Source organism: Zingiber officinale, chromosome 11B (genome assembly GCF_018446385.1).
Source record: "Zingiber officinale cultivar Zhangliang chromosome 11B, Zo_v1.1, whole genome shotgun sequence".
Taxonomy (NCBI): Eukaryota; Viridiplantae; Streptophyta; class Magnoliopsida; order Zingiberales; family Zingiberaceae; genus Zingiber; species Zingiber officinale.
In genome coordinates this window covers 56,636,383-56,656,934 of record NC_056007.1, presented here as the reverse complement: position 1 = coordinate 56,656,934, position 20,552 = coordinate 56,636,383, and positions in this window count along the sequence as shown.

Here is a 20,552-nt window from a genome sequence, read left to right as displayed (position 1 = left end):
ACTTTTTACTTTTGGGTGGTGGTACTAAGTCTCAAACTTCATTTCTTACAAATTGGGCTAGTTCTTCTTGCATAGCTATGATTCAATCTGGGTCAAGTAAAGATTCAACTATGGTTTTGGGTTCAATTCTTGAAACTAGAGATATTTAACTTAGGTTTCTAAAGGATGACCTAGTCTGAACCCTTAGATCTGGATCACCAATTATTTAATCAATTAGATGATTTGGGTTAACTCTTATGGTTCTAGAAGGTTGATTCACTTGAGGTTGATCTTCCTCTTCATGATTTGAATATTCACTAGCCCCCTCTTGATTGTGTTGATCCCTTTGGAGGCCGGCAAGAGGGGAGGGATGAATTTCCCTAAAAAAAATAAATCAACCCTTTCTCGGCTTATAACTAAATAAAGAACACTTGTAAATAAAGAACAAAGAGACAAATTAAAAGAAAGAAGACACAAAGGAGTTACTTGGTTTGCAATCAGAAGATTGTTAATCCAAGGAGAATATGACGCACTATCTGAAGATCTCCTTCGGGCGGAGTAGCCTCTTACAGAGTTAATAGCACAGACAGAAAAGTATAGCATAGAGAATTAGATTACAAGTGAATTGGTTTAACTGTGAAAATCAGTGCTATATTTATAGCACTGTTCGGGGCACCTGGAAGGGTTTCGGCCACCCTGGGGGGATAAAATTTTATCCCTTCCGCACGGATCACGGTTTGACCGCGATCTGGATAAAAACTCGGTCCGAGGGCCCAGAAGAGTTCCAGGCGCCCTGGAATGGTTCAGGGTGCCCGGACCCCAAAGTCAACTCCGGTTGACTTTTTCCATCTGAGACCTCTGCTCTGATTCAGCTCACCTCGGTTTGGGTCTTCCGCTTCGGCTACGCTAGCTTGGGTTATCTCGACCATCCGGAATAGGACACACTCGAACCCAACTTCCGGCCTTCTCCTCGAGCATCCTTCGTCCTCGATTTCTCATCCCTCAAACGTCGTGTATGTTCTTCTCGTCCACCGGTGTACTCTTCCATGGCATCTTGTCCCTCAGATGCACTGAACCCGTCGGCTCTCTCCCCGTGTCATCCTTCTCGCTAGCCGCGTCTTCCGCTCGACTTCCTATGCTTCTAAGCTCCTGCACACTTAAGCACAAGGGTTAAACCAAACAGAACCTAACTTAACTTGTTTAATCACATCAAAACACCTTGGAGTTCCAACAATCTCCCCCTTTTTGATGTGAGCAACCTAAGTTAAGCTAGGGTAAAACAAACATAATGTAGACACAAATAATTTTGCAAATAAGTGTAAGTAAGATTTTTTAATGAAAAAATTTGAATACACCTCCCCCTAGACTTAACATTCTTCTCCCCCTTTGATCACATAAAAAAAATAGGGTTCTTTAACAAGTCTAAGGTTAATTAAAATTTTTTAAAAAAGAATTCTTTAAGTGTTAAAACAAAATCTAAGTATGAAAATTTCTAAGTAAAAAGAAATTTAATTTTCTATGTTAAACATAACATTTTGTTCAACAGAATAACATATTTTAACAGAAATAATATTGAATTTTTCTAAGTGAAACTTTTAGAAGAAATTTTAATAAGTGCTAAGAGTTGCAAAAAGTTTCTAAGTAAAAAAAATTTTCTGAGTTAAAGATAATTTTAAAAAAATGAGAAAATTTCTCTAAGTTTTTGCAAACATAAATATTTTTGAGAATTGTCTAAAACAAATTGAGTAACCCTTTAAAGAATTTCAAATTAATGCATTTTTAGTTAGTTAATTAAACTTTTCATCTCAATACTTGGCTTCCAAGCAGTGGTGAGGCACTAGGCCTTCTTGGTTATTGGAGCAACAATTACTTTCTAGACAAAGCCTTATAAAGAAATTAAATGTTTTATTTTCTTGCTGAAAATGCTAAGTCTAATTTTAAATTTAAATTAAACAAGTTTTTAGAACCCAATAGAGGTTCCTTCCTACAAGGTTAATCAAGTATTTTTTAGGAATATAAGCCTTTGATATTTTTCTAATTTGACTTTTGTGAAACCTATAGTACTAGTTTAATCCTCTATAATTTCTAAAAGAAGAAATATTTGAACAAAATTTTTTTTTCAAGTTTTCTATTTCTTCTTTTAATTTATCATTTTCAAGTTTTACTTTTTCAAAGCCTTCTATTAGACAAGATTTTGCCAAAATTCTTTTTATTTCTAAACTTTCATTTTTTAATTCGGTATTTTTAATTTTTAACTTGAACATGATTTTTCCATAGACTTAATTCTAAACTAAAGTTGATCAGGAGGTAAGAGTCATACCTCACTTACCATATCAGACTTGAGGCCTGACTCTCCCCTTGTTTCACTGCATTCATCTGAAGTCGCTCCCCCTTCATCAATGTTGGGTTCTGATGTACTTTGCCCTTCATTGCTCGCCATCAGTGCTAGTCCAGCATATTCTTGTACTTCGGATTCAAATGATGAAGTGTCGTCCCAAGTAGCTTTTAGATTCTTGTGCTCCTTGGGTATCTTGACTTTATCTTTCTTGAGTTCTGGGCAATCCTCTTTTAAGTGTCCTTCCTTTTGACACTGGTAGCAACGAACCCTTCTTATATTTCTCAGATTCTTCTTATTCTGCATTTCTTTAAATTTATTAGATTGAAAGAATTTTTTAAAATTCCTTACCATATACGCTTCTTGATCTTCTTCTGAGTCTCACTCGGGTTCATCCTTCTTGGTTGCATTTAGCGCCATAATATGGCTTGATTCCTTTGTTGTCCCTGCACATCTAGTTTCATGTAATTCAAGAGTAGAAAATAATTCCTCTAGGGTACATACCTCCAGGTCCTTTGAAATATAGTAGGCGTCGATTATCGAGGTCCATTCCAAAGTTCTGGGAAAGGTGTTGAGTGTGTAGCGTATGATGTCCTGGTTGGTTACCGTTTCACCGAGGTTCTCGAGTTCGGTAATTAACTCTTTTACCTTTGCATGTAGATCAGCTACTTTCTCACCTCTTTCGAGATGGATGTTCGTCAGTTTGTTCCAAAGTATATCTCTTCTTGCGAGCTTGACTTCGGATGTGCCTTCATGGAGTTGTAGGAATTTTTCCCAGAGTTCTTTGGCTGACGAGTAGCTTCCAATGCGGTTGACTTCTTGAGGCGGCAGCACACTCAGCAAGTGATACTCCGCTCGATTATTCGCTACGGAATCATTTTGCTCCTTCTTCGTCCAAAGACTTTCTTATTTTTCTTCTCCATTTTGATTCATCAGAGCTACAAAACCATATTTTATTATTAAACAAATTTCGAAATCAGTTTCCAGAAATACCTCCATACGACGTTTCCTATGTGCGAAATCTCTCTCGAATTTTGGTGGAACGATGCTTGGTCCGACCATTGGTTCCTTTGCTTCGGTCGGTGGTTAGTCCTTCTGAAGTGTCCTCACTCTAATACCACTTGTTGGTCCCTTTGGAGGCCGACAAGAGGGGAGGGGTGAATTGCCCTAAAAAAATAAACCAACCCTTTCTCGTCTTATAACTAAATAAATAACACTTGTAAATAAAAAGAAAAGAGACTAATTAAAAGAAAGTAGACGCAAAGGAGTTACTTGATTTACAATCAGAAGATTGCTAATCCAAGGATAACATGACTCACTATCTGAAGATCTCCTTCGGGCGAAGTAGCCTCTTACAGCGTTAACAGCACAAACAGAAAAGTATAGCACAGAGAATTGGATTACAAGTGAATTGGTTTAACTGTGAAAATCAGTGCTATATTTATATCATTGTTCGGGGCTCCTGGAAGGGTTCTGGGCGCCCTGGGGGGATAAAATTTTATCTCTTTTGCACGGATCATGATTTGACTGCAATCTAGATAAAAACTCGGTCCGGGCGCTCGGAAGGGTTTCAGGCGCCTGGACCCCCAAAGTCAACTCCGGTTGACTTTTTTCGTCTGAGACCTCTGCTCCGGTTCAGCTCACCCCGGCCCGGGTCTTCCGCTTCGGCTATGCTAGTTTGGGTGATCTCGGCCATCCGAAATAGGGCTCACCTGAACTCAACTTCCGGTCTTCTTCTCGAGCAGCCTTCCTCCCTGATTTCTCGTCCGTCGAATGTCACATACGTTCTTCTCGTCCACCGGTGTACTCTTTCACGGCACTTCGTCCCTCGGACGCACCGAACCCGTCGGCTCTCTCCCCGTGTCGTCCTTCTCGCTAGCCGCATCTTCCGCTTGACTTCCTATACTCCTAAGCTCCTGCACACTTAGACACAAGGGTTAAACCAAACAAGACTTAACTTAACTTGTTTGATCACATCAAAACACCTTGGGGTTCAAACAGATTGTTGTTACCCTGAACAAAATCAATTGGCTGAATCTGGGTTTGATCTAGGTTGGACTCTTCAAATTTTACATTTGAGGTTTCTTCAATTCTTAGTGTAACTTTATTACATATTCTATAACTTCTATTGTTCAGTGAATATTGTACAAAAATTCTATTTTCTATTTTAGAAGTAAATTTTCCTAAGTGTTCTCTTATGTTTTGTATATAGGGTGGGCACCCACCCTAATTCTTTAAAATATTTGATATTGGATTGTTTATTATAATATATTTCAAATAAGATTTTATTATGAGTTTTATTTAGTGTGGTTCTATTTTGCACATAACAGATTGTTTTGCACATAACAGATTGTACTAACAACTTCTGCCCAAAAGTATTTAGGCAAGTTATATTCATTTAGCATTGTCCTAGAGGGTTCAAGTAGTGTTCTATTTTTTCTTTCTACAATTCCATTTTGTTGAGGTCTTTTAGGACACGAAAATTCATGATGGTACCCGTTTTCAAGACAAAATTGGTTAAAGTTATGATTTTTAAATTCACCTCCGTTGTCACTCCTAATTCTTTTAATTTTTAGGTGTTTTTCATTTTCAACTTGCTTGCAAAAATTCGTAAAGATTTTAAATGTTTCATCTTTAGTTTTTAATAATTTTACCCAGGTGAATCTAAAATAGTCGTTTATTATTACTAGACAATATAAGCTTCCATTTATTGATTTGATCCCATGAGAGTCAAATAAGTCTAAGTGTAAAAGTTCTAATATTGAGTTTGTTTTAAGTTGATTAATTGGTTTATAAGTAGATTTTGTTTGTTTTCCTTGTTGACAAGCATTACAGATTGTTGAGTCTAAGTTAGATAATTTTGGTAATCCTCTAATTAATCCATTTAATTTGCTTATATTTTTGAAATTAGTGTGTAACATTCTTCTATGTCATAACCAGGTTTCTTCTTTTTGTGTTAAGTAACACTTAAATGAAGAAGTAGTTATGTTAATTGCATAGATGTTGTCTTGTCTAAACCCTTTTAGACTTATAGTAGGGTTATCTAAGTACTTGATTGAGTAATCGAAAGATAAAAAACCTAACCTTATATCCAGTGTTACATAATTGACTAAACTAAGAAGATTGTACTTGAAATTTTCAACAAGTAATACTTTTGTAATAATAAAGTCAATTTTAAGTTCAATATTACCTATACCAATTACCTTGAGTTTGTCATTGTTCCCAAAGGCAACTGTTCCTAAGCTCTTGTAGATTAGTTGAGTGAATTTGGTGTGATCTCCAGTCATATGTTTTCAACAACCACAGTCTAAGATCCACTTGGATTCCTACAATAGGTAAGAGTTAGGATTAGTTTGAGTTTAAGTTTTAATTTTACTAAAGATGTTTTCTAAGTTTAATTATTTAGTTAAAAATAATTATTAATTTAAAATTTTTTTCTTTTTAAAAAAAATAAAATAATTTTTAAAAGAAAATATTTTTTATAAGTTAAAATAATTTTTAAGTTAAAATAATTTTTAAAACAATTTTTAAATTAAACTAATTTTTAAAAGAATTTTTAAGTGAAAATAATTTTCAAAATAATTTTTAACTTAAAATAATTTTTAAAGGAATTTTTAAGTTAAAATGATTTTTAAAAGAATTTTTAACTTAAAATAATTTTAAAAAATTTTAAGTTAAAATAATTTTTAAATTTTTGTTTAAGAAAGTTTTTAAGTTTTTTTTAAAAAAATTTTAAGTTAAAAGAATTTTTTTAATAAAATTTTAAAATTAAAATATATTTTTTAAAATAAAATTTTTAAAGTTAAAATAATAAATTTAAAAAGTTAAATTAATTTTAAAATCAAAATTGTTAAAGTTAACATAATTTTTTAAAATAAATTTTTTAAAGTTAACATAATTTTTTTAAGAAAATTTTAAAAAGTTAAAATATATTCAATTCGATTCGATTCGATTCATTTTCATTTTCATTTCGATTCATTTTCATTTTGATTCTATTCGATTTGATTCGATTCAATTCGATTAGATTTAATTTAATTTAATTTTAATTTAATTTAATTTAATTTAATTTACATTTGGTCCTTAGTTATCTCATCAGATCTAAATTTTCAATCAGGGAATCCTATAATTTTTGTGAGATGAGTTAAATTCATTTACAGGATTTGGTTTAACTTTGTGTTAGATTCAGGTTTAGTTTTAGGTTCAGCAAACAGGCATTATTTGGATAAACTTCTGAGCTATGGTGAGTCACCTGGACATCATTAGAGTAACCATGCCTTCGAGGTTTTTCAAATACTCCTATCCATTGAACTTAGTATAAAATCTTGGTATAACTAGTTAGGATCCGTAAGGGGTAACTCCGGTTAGTTCCACTAAGTCAAATGTACTAGGTCGAAGTCATATCTTCCTAGACATGCATAGACAGAGTTTCTCTAACGTAATATCATCCAAAACTTTACCAGTACCGTAGTTCAAGTTAAACCTTTGTCCCTTTTTAAGTAGTCCTAATTACCCTGCCGGGTAGGTTAGTTTTGGATGTGCCAGCTATTCTGGAGCCTCCCCCTGAATTATTGATCTATATTTTTAAGTTTTAGCTTTGGATTTATGTTGATTACTTTTATAATTGAAATTGACTTGATGATAGTCTGATGTTGGATAGGTTCTAAAATAGTTTGATTTTGGTTTAGTTGGTCTAGATTTGTGTTTTAGCTTTTGATTTGGTTTATCTGATTTTACATAATATATTTTATCTTTGGGTACATAATATTGGTTAATACTTATTTGTGTGGTTAAGGACCTTTCGGAACCCAAGCTTTATTTGTTGTTTGTGTTGTGTTATTAGTGATATAAATTATTTATTTGAATTTTACTTGTATCCAAGTCTAGATTTAATGTAAACAGCCTTTTGACTGTTCAAGATAAGATCTAATTTTTTAGATCTAGTTATAAATTTTTCAAAAAGCCCTTTTAGTTTTCTAATTTCATCTTTTAGTGTTGAATTTTCCTCCTCAAGTGTTAGAACTTGATTTAGATTTGATTTTTCAATTTGTTCCTTGAGTTGTTGGTTTTCCTCAAGGAGTATTTTATTTTGATTTTCTTGTACAGTTAATTTTCTATTCAAACATGAAATAACCTTAAAAAACTTTTTACTTAAATAAAAATTTACCTCATTGGGACCTTCGAAAACTAGTATGGACTCGTGGCTCGATTCGAGTTCGAACCCGTCTTCCAATTCGTCCTTCGATTCTGATTCGCGGGCCATCAGCGGGAGGTGGCTTTGGTGCTTCTGCTCTTCGGCTTCTAATTCCTCTGAAGATGAATCATCTCATATCGCTTTGAGTGCCTTCTTCTTGATTGTCTTTAACTTGTCATTCTTCAATTTTGGGCACTCGTTCTTGTAGTGACCCTTCTTATTGCATCCAAAGCAGGTCACGTTTCTTGGTTCAGTTGTAGAGTTGATCTTCTGTAGGTTTTTTTTACTGAAGTTCTTTTTTCTCTTGGTGAACATCTTTCTTACCAAGTTCACCAGGTACTCTTCATCTTCTGAATCTTGGTCAGACTCATCTTCAGGTTCAGAATTAGTCTTTGTCTTTTCCTTGGAGGAACCTATAAACAGAGCGATACCTTTCTCGGTTCTGACATTAGTTTGCTCGCATAGCTCAAGTTCACAAAATAATTCATCTAACTTTAACTTAGAAAGGTTCTTCGAAATCATGTAGGCATCCACGATGGATGCCCACAATGTATTTCGAGGAAATGCATTTAGAGCGTACTTGATTAAATCGCGGTTCTCCATTTGGTGGTCGATAGCATGAAGTCCGTTGAGGATGTCTTTGATCCTCACGTAGAGCTGACTTGCCATTTCTCCTTCCTACATTTTAATATTAAATAATTTATTTAAAAGGTCTCGTTTGGTTACCTTGGCTTTGCTGGTTCCCTCGTGTAGTTCGACGAGCTTGTCCTATAGTTCTTTTGCGTTTTGGTGTGGTCCCACTCGGTTCAACTCTTCCTTCGTCAACCCACATTATAGTGTGTTGAGGGCTTTGAAATCCGTCTGGGCTTTCTTCTTCATGTTCGGATTCCACTATTTCGAGTCCAATGGATTTTCGAAGTTGTCGACAGGCGCCTTGTAGTCTCTGGTAATGCTAAACCACTGGTGGAAGTCGTTCTTCATATAGACCTCCATTCACTTCTCCCAGTAGGGGAAGTCATCACCATTGAACAGAGGGGGACGAACTATGTTGAAACCTTCAATCTAAGACATTGATCTTACACACAAGGAAACAAGAACAAAAACCCAAGACTTGGTCTTGGATTAGCAGTGCGGGAGAAAAAGGAAATTTAAGACTGAATTGGTGTTACACCAATTCAGTTTAATTTACTACGAAAAAAATTTCAAAAAGGTAACGATACAAGTTTGGATTGTATCGAAAAACTTAAAGCCGAAAAAAATGAAAATGAATTTCACCCGTTCTGTTTGATTGGTGGTTGCACCAAATCAGAGTGGTACCTGCTCTGATACCACTTGTTAGATCGTGGAAGTCGCTAGAGGGGGGTGAATAGCAATCGAAAAATTTGAATCAAGTACGCAGCAGAAAAAAAATAAATGACCCAATGCTAACACAAACCAATTTTACTTGGTTCGGAGCCTTTGTCGACTCCTACTCCAAGGCCCACACTCGTTGAGTGCTTTCGTTGGGCAATTCACTAGCAGTTCGCAAAAGATTACAGAATTAAGTACAAGAATTCTTTAAAGGAAATACCGACAACAATTGAAAATAAACTTGAGCCGCAAGTTGTCGGAGAAGCTTTGCAGCGTAGCAAGAGTGTCTTGGAAGCAGCACGCATGAGAGCAATCATGGAAAAAAGTTGTAGTGCTCAGCTCCGGAAGTAGGCTTCTTTTATAGGAGTGCTCCGGGCACTCGGACCGTGACGTTGGTCCCGCCAATCAGAGCACTCCATGTTTGCGAGGAGATAGAATTTGCCTTCCGGGCGCCTGGAGTCCGGGCGTCCGGACCACCATTTTTCAGAAAACTCATTTTCCTGCAAGAAAATGTTAGTCCAAGGCAAAATAAAAGTTATACTATCCTATAAAACAAAGTGTTAGTTCAATTACAGTCAAGAGTAGATTGAGTAGTTAGATTCTATCTCATTGAGACCAGAATCTAGTCACAATCTAAACTTAGACTTTCAAAATGGATCTAAGTTGGATCGATGCCTAAGTTCCCTAACCGGGAATGCATCCTCACCAAGTCACTCCCCTCCAATGACTTACCTTAACTTACCTGCTAGATATCCGGTCAGCTAATCGATTTGTCTGGACTTCGTGCCAACTATCAGGTCAGCCCGTCGACCGCTGGACTTCGTGCCAGACATCCGATCAGCTCATCAACCTGTCTAGACTTCATGCTAGCTATCCAGTCGGCCCGTCGACCTAGCTGGGCTTCATGCCAGCTATCCGGTCGGCTCATCGACCTAGCTGGGCTTCTCCTGCACACTTGATCAAGGTGTTAGATCACAACGAAACTAACTTAACCTTAGTTTGTCATTCATCAAAACCTGAGTTAGGCCGTTAGTACTAACCGCACCAACACCTACTTCCACTACGGTGAGACCGGACATTGGAAGAGAACTGCAAGGTATACCTAGATAAATTGAAACGGAAGAGAAGTGAAACTTCTGCCTCAGGTATATATATTATAGAAGTCAATCTATCTATTTCTTCTTCATGGGTATTAGATACTGGATGTGCATCTCACATTTATACTAATGTGCTGGGGTTGAGAAATAATAGAGCATTGACAAAAAGCGAAGTGGACCTATGAGTAGGCAATGGTGTAAGAGTTGATGCTGTCGCTATAGGAACATATTCCTTATATTTGCCCACTGGGCTTGTTTTAGAACTAGAAGAGTGTTGTTATGTGTCTACTTTAACTAAGAATATTATGTCTATTTCTTGTTTAGACAAGAAGGGTTTTTCATTTATAATAAAGGACAAATGTTGTTCCGTTTATTTAAATGATATGTTCTACTATAGTACACCTCTAATAAATGGACTCTATGTTCTAGACTTTGAAAACTCAATCTGTAACATAATTACCAAACGGTTCAAGTCTAACGATTTGAACCAAACATATCTCTGGCATTGTCGCTTGGGTCACATAAATGAGAGTCACATATCCCAACTCCATAAAGATGGAGTTTTGGACTCATTTGATTTTGAATCATATGAGGCATGCGAATCTTGTCTTCAAGGCAAGATGAAAAAGACTCCATTTAGTGGGCATAGCGAAAGAGCAAATGACTTGTTATGACTCATATATACAGATGTATATGGCCCTTTCAAAATAGCAACTAGAAGAGGCTACCATTAGTTCATTACTTTTACTGATGATTTCAGTAGGTACAGCTACGTGTATCTGATAAGACACATGTCAGAATCCTTTAAAAAGTTCAAAGAATTCAAGAATGAAGTACAAAAGCAACTTGGAAAGAGTATTAAGATGCTTCGATCAGTTTGAGGTGGGGAATACCTTAGCCAAGAGTTTCATGACCATCTCATTGAGTGTGGGATCATATCTCAACTCACTCTACCTAGAACACCACAATGGAATGGTGTATCAAAAAGGAGAAATCGTACTTTATTAGATATGGTACGTTTGATGATGAGTCATACAGATCTTCCTACTTCCTTCTGAGGATATGCTCTAGAGACGACCACTTTCACATTTAACCGCATTCTATCTAAGGTTGTCATAAAGACACCATATATGATATGGACTAGAGAGAGTCCCAAGATGTCTTTCATGAAGATTTGGGGTTGTGAGGCTTACATTTGATGACAAGTCTCAGATAAGCTAAGACCCAAATCAGACAAGTGTTATTTTGTAGGATATTCCAACGAAACAAAGGGATACTACTTTTATAATCCCACACAATGCAAGGTGTTTATTATCAGAACTGGTGTCTTTCTAGAAAGAGAATTTGTTTCTAGAAAAATTAGTGGGAGCAAAGTCGATCTTGAAGAAATTTAAGATACACAAACTAGCACTAACACCTTGATGGAAACTAAACAAGAACCACAAGATGTTATGGATCATGATGTTGTTACACCACAAGAAGTTGTAGAGCAACAACCTGTTCAAGCAGCACAAGCTCTACGCAGATCTGATAGGACCCGTCATCAACCTGAGAGATATTCTTTTCTCTTATCTGACAATGGTGATGTAGTGCTAGTTGGTCTCAATGAGCCTACATCTTATCAAGAAGTTGTACAGGGCCCAAATTATGAGAAATAGCTAGAGGCCATGAGATCTAAAATGGAATCCAAGTACACTAACCAAGTATGGACTTTGGTTGATCCACCTGAAGGGATTAAACCCATTGGGTGTAAGTGGTTTTTCAAAGTGAAGACTGACATGGATGGGTATGTGCATACCTATAAAGGACGATTGGTGGCTAAAGGATTCAAGCAAATTCATGGTATAGACTATGATCAAACTTTTTCACCAGTTACGATGCTCATGTCCATTCAGATCATGCTTACTATTGCTGCTTACTATGATTATGAGATTTGACAGATGGATGTCAAAACCATATTTCTTAATGAAAATCTACTCGAGGATGTGTACATGACACAACCTGAGGATTTTGTAGATCTAGATCATGCTGGAAAGGTATGTAAGTTGCAACGATCTATATATGGATTAAAGCAAGCTTCTAGAAGCTGGAATCTTCAATTCGATGATGTGATCAAAACCTTTGGTTTCATTAAGAATGAAGATGAACCTTGTATCTACAAGAAGGTTAGTGGGAATACAGTCATCTTTCTCATATTGTATGTAGATAACATACTTCTCATTGAAAATGATATCCCTACTCTTCAATCAATGAATACTTGGCTTGGGAATTATTTTTCAATGAAGGACTTAGGTGAAGCAGCCTACCTTTTAGGCATCAAAATCTATAGAGATAGATCTAAGTGATTGCTTGGTCTAAGTCAGAGTATATACATTGACAAGGTGCTTAAACGTTTTGTCATGTAGAATTCCAAGAATGGATTCTTGCCGATGTCACATGGTGTGAGTCTTTCGAAGACTCAATGCCCCTCTTCTAAGGAAGAAAGCGACCGTATGGATCAGATTCCTTATTCTTCTGCTATAGGGTCTATCATGTAAGCCATGCTTTGTACTCACCCAGATGTCTCATATGCATTGAGCATGATAAGAAGATACCAGTCAGATCTAGGTGAAGGTCACTGGACAGCAATCAAGAATATTCTTAAGTACTTGAGAAGAACTCAAGATTATTTCTTGATTTTTTGAGGTGGTGAAGAGCTTGTTTTAAAGGGTTACACCGATGCTAGCTTCCAAACCGACCAGGATGATTTTAGATCGCAATCAGGGTATGTATTTTATCTAAATAGTGGTACTGTGGGTTGGAAGAGTTCAAAGTAGGATACAGTCACTGATTCTACAACAGAGGCCGAGTATATTGCTGCTTCAGCTGTAGTAAAAGAGGTTGTTTGGATTAGGAAGTTTATTGCAGAGCTTGGTGTTATTCCTAGTATAACGAACCCAATAGACCTCTATTATGATAACAATGTGGCTATTGCACAGGGTAAGGAACCTCTCTCTTTTCAGAGATTCAAATACATACTACAACATTTCCATCTCATTCGAGAGATCATCGATAGAGGAGATGTGAGGATATGCAGAGTACCGATCGATGCTAACCTTGTGGATCCTTTGACCAAGGTTTTGGTACAAAGAAAGCATGGTGGTCACACTAGGTCAATGGGTATTCGATATCTCAGTGATTGACACTAGTGCTAGTAGGAGATTGTTAGTAATAGCCCTAGTATCAATTATGAGATGATTGTAAAGGGCTCATTTTTGTATCATATTTCATTATTAATAAAATTACAAACTTGATTATATATTTATTTCAGTTCAGTGTTGATTGAATAAATATAATAATATCCTTGGGTAGTAGGTTCTTATCTATAGTATATCAATTGGTTGAATTGATAGTGAGATTGTAGATATTCATAAAACACTACTCTTAATTATTCCTAGTCAAGCATTAATATACAGGGACAATATTAATGCGTTGAGACTAGCATGTAGGTCAATGGATGACTTAATCTCACAAGTCATGGATATGAGATATCAGGTTGACACATGGGTATGTATTAGAGAATATATATTGAATGACCCACCATGAGAATATTTCATGGATCATTATATGAGTGTCATAAACATTCTCATGTGACTATTGGTATGAATAGTTCTTAGACTTGAAGTCACTACGGTTTCCTACACAAGGAGTTATGTATTTTGGTATCGACAAACGTCACCTGTAACAAGGTGGATAGTAAAGTCGATCACTGGGTATTGAATGAATTATGCAGAGAGATGTGAGTGATGTAGATGGGATCTATCCCTTCCATATGACGGAAGTGATATCTGTGGACCCCTTAATTAGTAGGACACAAGAAAGTATGGTCATGTGCAAATGAGTCAATATGAGATATTGAGCTTATTTAATTGAGTGTGTCTACTTAGAGATCAAGAAACACAAAGGTTGATAAGAGGATGACACAGTCTATGCCTCATTGATCAATCTAGATATCAAGAATAGAGGGACTAACTTATACAAGATAATAGCCACGGAAAGGTTAAGTCGGATCTCAACATTCTCATCACTTAGGTAGCAATGATTGTTAGCTAGAGCCCTAGAGTCAATCATTTGATGATTGTATTTTGGACTTATTGTATCATATTCTATATTAATAAAGGCATTTGGTTTTTGGTTATTATACTTACTTATATTGGTGCCAAATAAACTAAGTATAATAACGTCCTTGAGTAGAAGGTTCTTACCTATATCAATCGGTTAGCTGAACCGATAGTGAGATGATATAGGGAACACTACTCTTAATCACTCCTAGTCATATATTGTGAGGAGTCACAATTAATAGTCACAAGGTGATGTTGGATCTCAACATTTCTTATAACTTGGGTAGCAATGATGTATTGCTAGATGCCGCTCATTGCTTATGTTTTTAAAGGAGTTTAGAAACATTGCCAACGTTACAAGAACCTATTGGGTCACACACAAAGAACAAGTGGATGGAGATTAGGTTCATATGATGAACCAATTGGATTAGGTTCATATGATGAACCAATTGGATTCGGATTGATTTAAATTAGACTTATTGAGTTAAACTCAATTAGATTTAATTGTTGAATGAGTCTAATTTAAATTTGATTCATTAAGTCAATTTATATTAATGAATTGAGATTCATAAGATTGAAATTGGCTTGAATCAAAGAATGAATTCAACTCAACATGGAAGAGATTTGGTCAATTTTGACTTGACCAAAATGGGAAGTTGAAACATCAAGTTTGACTTGATGTATTGCCACTTCATGGAGGATGACTCATCCTACATGGCAGCCACATCATCTCCACCTCATGAGGTGTGCCACCTCATGGAGGTTACACCTCCCATTCCATTTAATGTGGCCGGCCACATTAAATGGGGAGGTTACATGTGTGTGGCCGGCCACACTAATGGTGTAGGTGGTTTTCATTTTGTGTCATTCAAGTGGTGTTGAATGCTTCTCCTTCCTCCTAGCTCTCTTCCTCCTTTCTCTTGCTGTTGTCGTGGGTTTCAAGGGAGGCAAGAAGATGTATGAGTTGTGTTCTAAGAAAAGGGTGAAGTGAAGGTCACAAAGGAGGGTACCTAGTGGATTATGTGAGATCCCTTTTTCTTTCTCTCCTTTCTTCCCTTTTTAGATCCTACCCGAGAGCCCTAGATAGTGCTAGCACACTTGGGTGCTCTCTTCTCCATCCTTGAGTGTTAGAGAACACCTCTTGTTCGTGTGGATATCACTAGAGAGTTGTCTACGTTGACAACTTCGAGATCCGGCGTACCGTTGGACGAGCGGGATTTGCGAGGGCACGCTTCGAAGGTAAAAATGTTTTCCTTTGTAGATCTACTGTAGATCGTAGTTTAAAACTCGTACTCGTGTTTTCAAAATTTTTCTTCACACGAGATCCAATGGCTAGGGTGATTGGGGTTTCCGCGACGCGAAAACGCGGTTTTCGCGGCCCGAAAAACCCAACAATGATGCCTTGCTAGATGTCACTCATTACTTATGTATCTAAATATTGATTTGGATACATTGCCAATATTAGGAGAACTTATTGGATCACAGACAAAGAACAAGTTAATTTGGAGATGAATTCATATGATGGATCATTGGATTAAATCTAATCCAAATTAGACTCATTGAGTTAGACTCAATTTGATCCAATTATTGGATTGAGTCTAATTTGAATTAGATTCATGGAGCCAATTGGGATTGATGTTTATGGAGCCAATTTAGATTGATATGGTTCATTGAGTTAGACTCATTGGGTGAACTTGAATTCACCAAGGAAGATGAATAGTCACCAAGGAAGATAAATAGTCAATTTTGAACCATTGGATTGAATGGTCAATTTTGAGTCATTGGATTGGAAGATGAAAGGGAAAAACCCTTTGGTATTCATGATATGGATATAAATATGATTTATGGATGATAAATTTCATAAGATGAAAAACTTTTCTTCTACTACTTCCTCCTTCCTCATCTTGGCTGAAAATCAACCTTATGGTTTCTAGCACAACCAAAGGTTCTTTCTTTCTCCACTTTGTGAGTTTGTGAGACAAACACGAAGCGTGTTCATGTGGATACCATTAGAGGCGTGAACGCTTGATCGTGCTGAGATCCTAGCTGTCGGGAGATCATGTGCATGCACCAAAGGTGTAACTATCATGAAACTTAATATAGGATGCTTGTTTATTTTTCCCTTCGCACGGATCCTCTTGATAAGGAACTAGATGTTTTACGCTATGCTTTCACATGTTTAGCACCCTAGTTCCTTACAAGTAGCACAAGGTGCTCATACATGGTCCAGGTGCTTGGATGGTGATTGTTGGGTTCTACTCGAAATTCCGTTCTGTTTCCCCTGTACAAAATTTGTACAAGCACAGAACTTTTCCTAGCAACCCATGTGCTTCAGGAGTTAAACTTGGATTGCAAATGAAACTTAACATTATTAATCCAAGTTCAACCCATGTTGTAACGACCCACCTTCTACTGACTAGGCTGTGAGGACGGACCGTCACATTATGCTGTGCTAACTATTCCATGACCATCATTAAACCTAGGTGCGGAAGCTGTACTAATTAAAATTTTTCTAAACTATTATCATTTCTTGGTTCTACATTTGCTAAGTGGTGTAATCTAAACTATTCATGACATATATTACATCCCCCAATGGTCAAGGAACTTAACTAAGAGTTTCTTGCTGATATCAGGCCTCCCAATCGATCCACGGATCGATTGGAATGGCCGGATCGATCCATTGATCGATCCAGGTGGCTACTGTATACGGAACTTAGGTTGGATCGATCCAGTGATCGATTCAGCACGCTACTGTGCTCCGGGCAATATTCTGGATCGACCGGCTGATCGATCCAGACTGGCCAATCGATCCAGTGATCGATCCCAGGGCTTTCTGTTCGCGACAGAAGGCATCCGGATCGATCGGCTGATCGATCCAGGAGCTTACTGTTCGCGGTGCGAACTTCTCGATCGATCGGTTGATTGATTGAGAAGCCCCAATCGATCAGCTGATCGATTTGGGTTTCTGATTTCACACCAGAAGCCTGATTTCAGCACTGTTTCATGCCAAAATCACTCATATAAGTTCCAAACTAAATGAGATGCCTCCTAACATCAATTATCTAACATTCTACACATGTCATGGTGCATAATCCACTAATTCATAACATTTAAGCAAACTGAACGGCAAAAACTAAAATAACAAAGTTCTAATAGTTAAACTTGCTAAAATCCCTAAGATCTTTGTTCCAAGTTCCATCCACACACATCTCCATCACTGCATTGACCTCCAGCCTCCACTAGTCCATCTTCCCTTTACCTTTATCTGCAGTATAAGGAAAATAGTATCTGTAAGCTTGAGAGCTTAGTAAGAAACCATCTACCTCACAAAAACATGCATACGATGCTATTTATGCTTTGAAAACATGCTATTTGAAAAGAACATACTGAATATGCTAAACATGGCATGGCATACAACACATGGAAATCGAAACTGATCATGGCAATAAATGTTAATCATAATCTATCATGTTGTATCAATTGAAACTAAACTGATACAAAAGCTAAGCTGAGCTAATACTAAACTGATACTAAAGCTGTATTGATTCACATAACTATTTTGTGATGTTTGAAATCTATATTCATAAGTAGATTAAAATAATAATCAAGTTGCTGTTTGGGCCCGGCAACTGTACTTGCTATGCGCGCATCCCTAACTAAACCCGGGGTTGCAAATTTCGAATCTAGTAGGGTTTACTAGGTTAGCTGAACCTAGGGACGACTATGGGAGCCCAACCCAATGGATATCTAATCCAGTACAGTGCCACTGAGAAAATAAAATACTAAACATAGCTAATTATTACTTGTCTTGCTCTTTCTAGGTTATCTGAACCTAGAGCTAGGTTGTCTGAACCTAGAGGCGACTGTGGGAGCCCACCCATTGGACATCTAGTCCTATAAGAGCTATAGGAAGACTAAATAAGCTGTGAAAATGCTTCTATTTCATTTATCTAAGCTAATAAAATGCCTAAGTTGCATTTTAACTGTGCTAACAATTTATTCGAACACCTGGTATGCGCTAGTTCGCATCCTTTGTGCCGAAAGTCTACATATTACTAAACTGAAGCTTACAATTCATACGAAAGCTACTTATACTGCAGGTGAGGGGTTTCTTACCTCTTGCGCTAGTTTTCTTACGAATCTAGTCGCTAGTTTTCCGGTGGAGACGATCTTCTCGACGATTCTCTTGCGTCCACGCGTTATTCTCGCGGAGAGAAGCGTCCTCGTGTCGGAGTCGTCACCGGAAGGTGCTCCTAGAGCCTTTAGAGATTGGTGCGCCGAGAGAGGAAGAGGAGGGGGAAAGGGTTCAACGGAAACTAGGGTGAGGAGAGGAAGTTCTCGGTGGAAAGAAAAAATAACCCTCACTTATTTATTTTCCCATATTTATATTGAGTGGGTAATTCGGCCCAACTCAAATATAAATTTAATTGTTCCTCTTTCTTTTCAGCACGGCCCTGCTGGGTTCAATTGGTTACTAAAGCTATCTATAAGTCATAGGACTCAATATGTCTCGGGTTCAATTCCCGCATAGGCTATTTTCGTTTTCTATTTATTTTTGCTACTTCCGCTACTTTAAAAATTCTGTAAAAATATTCTAAAATTCCAGAAAAATCATAGAATATTTCTAAAATAATTTTGAGAATTTTCGGGCGAGACAATCCCCCATACCTTATAAAAAGTTTGTCCTCGAACTTAGAATAACTCTGGGTACTTCTGTCTCATACTAGCTTCCGTCTCCCAAGTTGCCTCTTCTGCTGTGTGATTTTGCCAAATGACTTTTACTAATGGTACCTCCTTGTTCCGCAATTTCTTAACTGTTCGATCTACTATCTGAGTAGGCCAACTGTCATAGTTGAGGTCTTCGCGGACTTGTACTTGCTGGGGCTCAATCACCTGGGTGGCATCTGGGATATGCTTCTTCAGCATAGAGACATGAAATACATTGTGGACAGCTGACATTTCCTGAGGTAGCTCTTGCTCATATGCTACTCTGACCACTCTTCTAGTGATAAGGTATGGTCCCATATATCTGGGACTTAGTTTTCCCTTCTTCAAAAAACGTATTACCCCCTTCATGGGAGCCATTCTGAGGAACACTGAATCCCCAACTGAAAACTCTAAGGGTCTGCGCCCTATATCAGCATAGCTTTTCAGGCGGCTCTGAGATGTCTCTATCCTATGGCAGATCTGCTGTATAGCTGCTGTGGTATCTGCCACTAGATCTATCTGAAGTTCTAGTTCCTTCTGTTCACCACTCTCATACCAGCAGATTGGAGATCTACACCTCCGCCCGTAGAGAGCCTCGTAAGGTGCCATGCCGATGGTGGCCTGATAGCTGTTGTTGTATGCAAATTCTGCTAAGCTCAGATATTTGCACCAACTTCCCCTGAAGTCTAGGGCACATGCTCGGAGCATATCTTCGAGTACCTGATTTACTCGCTCCGTCTGACCATCTGTCTGAGGATGGAAAGCTGTGTTGAACTTTAACTTCGTGCCCAACGCTGACTGTACACACTCCCAGAAGTGTGATGTGAATCTGTTGTCTCTGTCTGATATAATGGTTCGTGGGACTCCATGTAGTCTAACGATCTCCTTGAGATACAACTGTGCTAGCTGTTCCATGGAGTAGGATATTCTGATAGCTAAGAAGTGGGCTGATTTAGTCAACCTGTCGACTATTACCCAGATGGTATCTAAACCATTCGTGGTTCTAGGTAGTCCCACTATGAAATCCATGGAAATGTCTTCCCACTTCTATTCGGGTATCTGAATGGGTTGCAAAACTCCTCCTGGTCTCTGATGTTCTGCCTTAACCCTCTGACAGGTTAGGCAGGTGCTGACATATCGAGGGATGTCTCTCTTCATCCCAGGCCACCAAAAATGCTTCTTCAAGTCCTGGTACATTTTGGTGGAGCCTGGATGCATCGCATAAGGAGTCTTGTGAGCCTCATCTAGAATCTTCCTGCGTAGTTCCTCCTGATCTGGAACACATAATCTGTCACCAAAGTACAATACCCCACTATCGGATACTCTGAATTCTCCACTGTCTGATTCTGCTAATCCTTGCTTGATTTTTTGAATTTTCGGATCCTGTTCCTGAGCTGTCTGGATGTCACCAAGCAAGGTAGACTCTACTGTCATGGTAGAGAGCTGTCCGACTATGAGTTCGAGACCGAAATTTGTGATCTCTTTCTGTAGGGGCGGTGACATGGCTGCTAAAGATAACAAGGTAGCACTGGACTTTCTGCTAAGTGCATCTGCTACCCTATTTGCTTTTCCTGGGTAGTAGAGGATGTCTATATCATAGTCCTTGACCAGCTCTAGCCATCTGCGCTGTCGCATATTCAAATCCTTCTGAGTGAAGAAGTACTTTAGACTCTGATGATCTGTATACACTCTGCACTAAGCTCCATACAAGTAATGTCTCCAAATTTTGAGAGCGAACACCACTGCTGCAAGCTTAAGGTCATGGGTAAGATAGTTCTTCTCATAATCCTTGA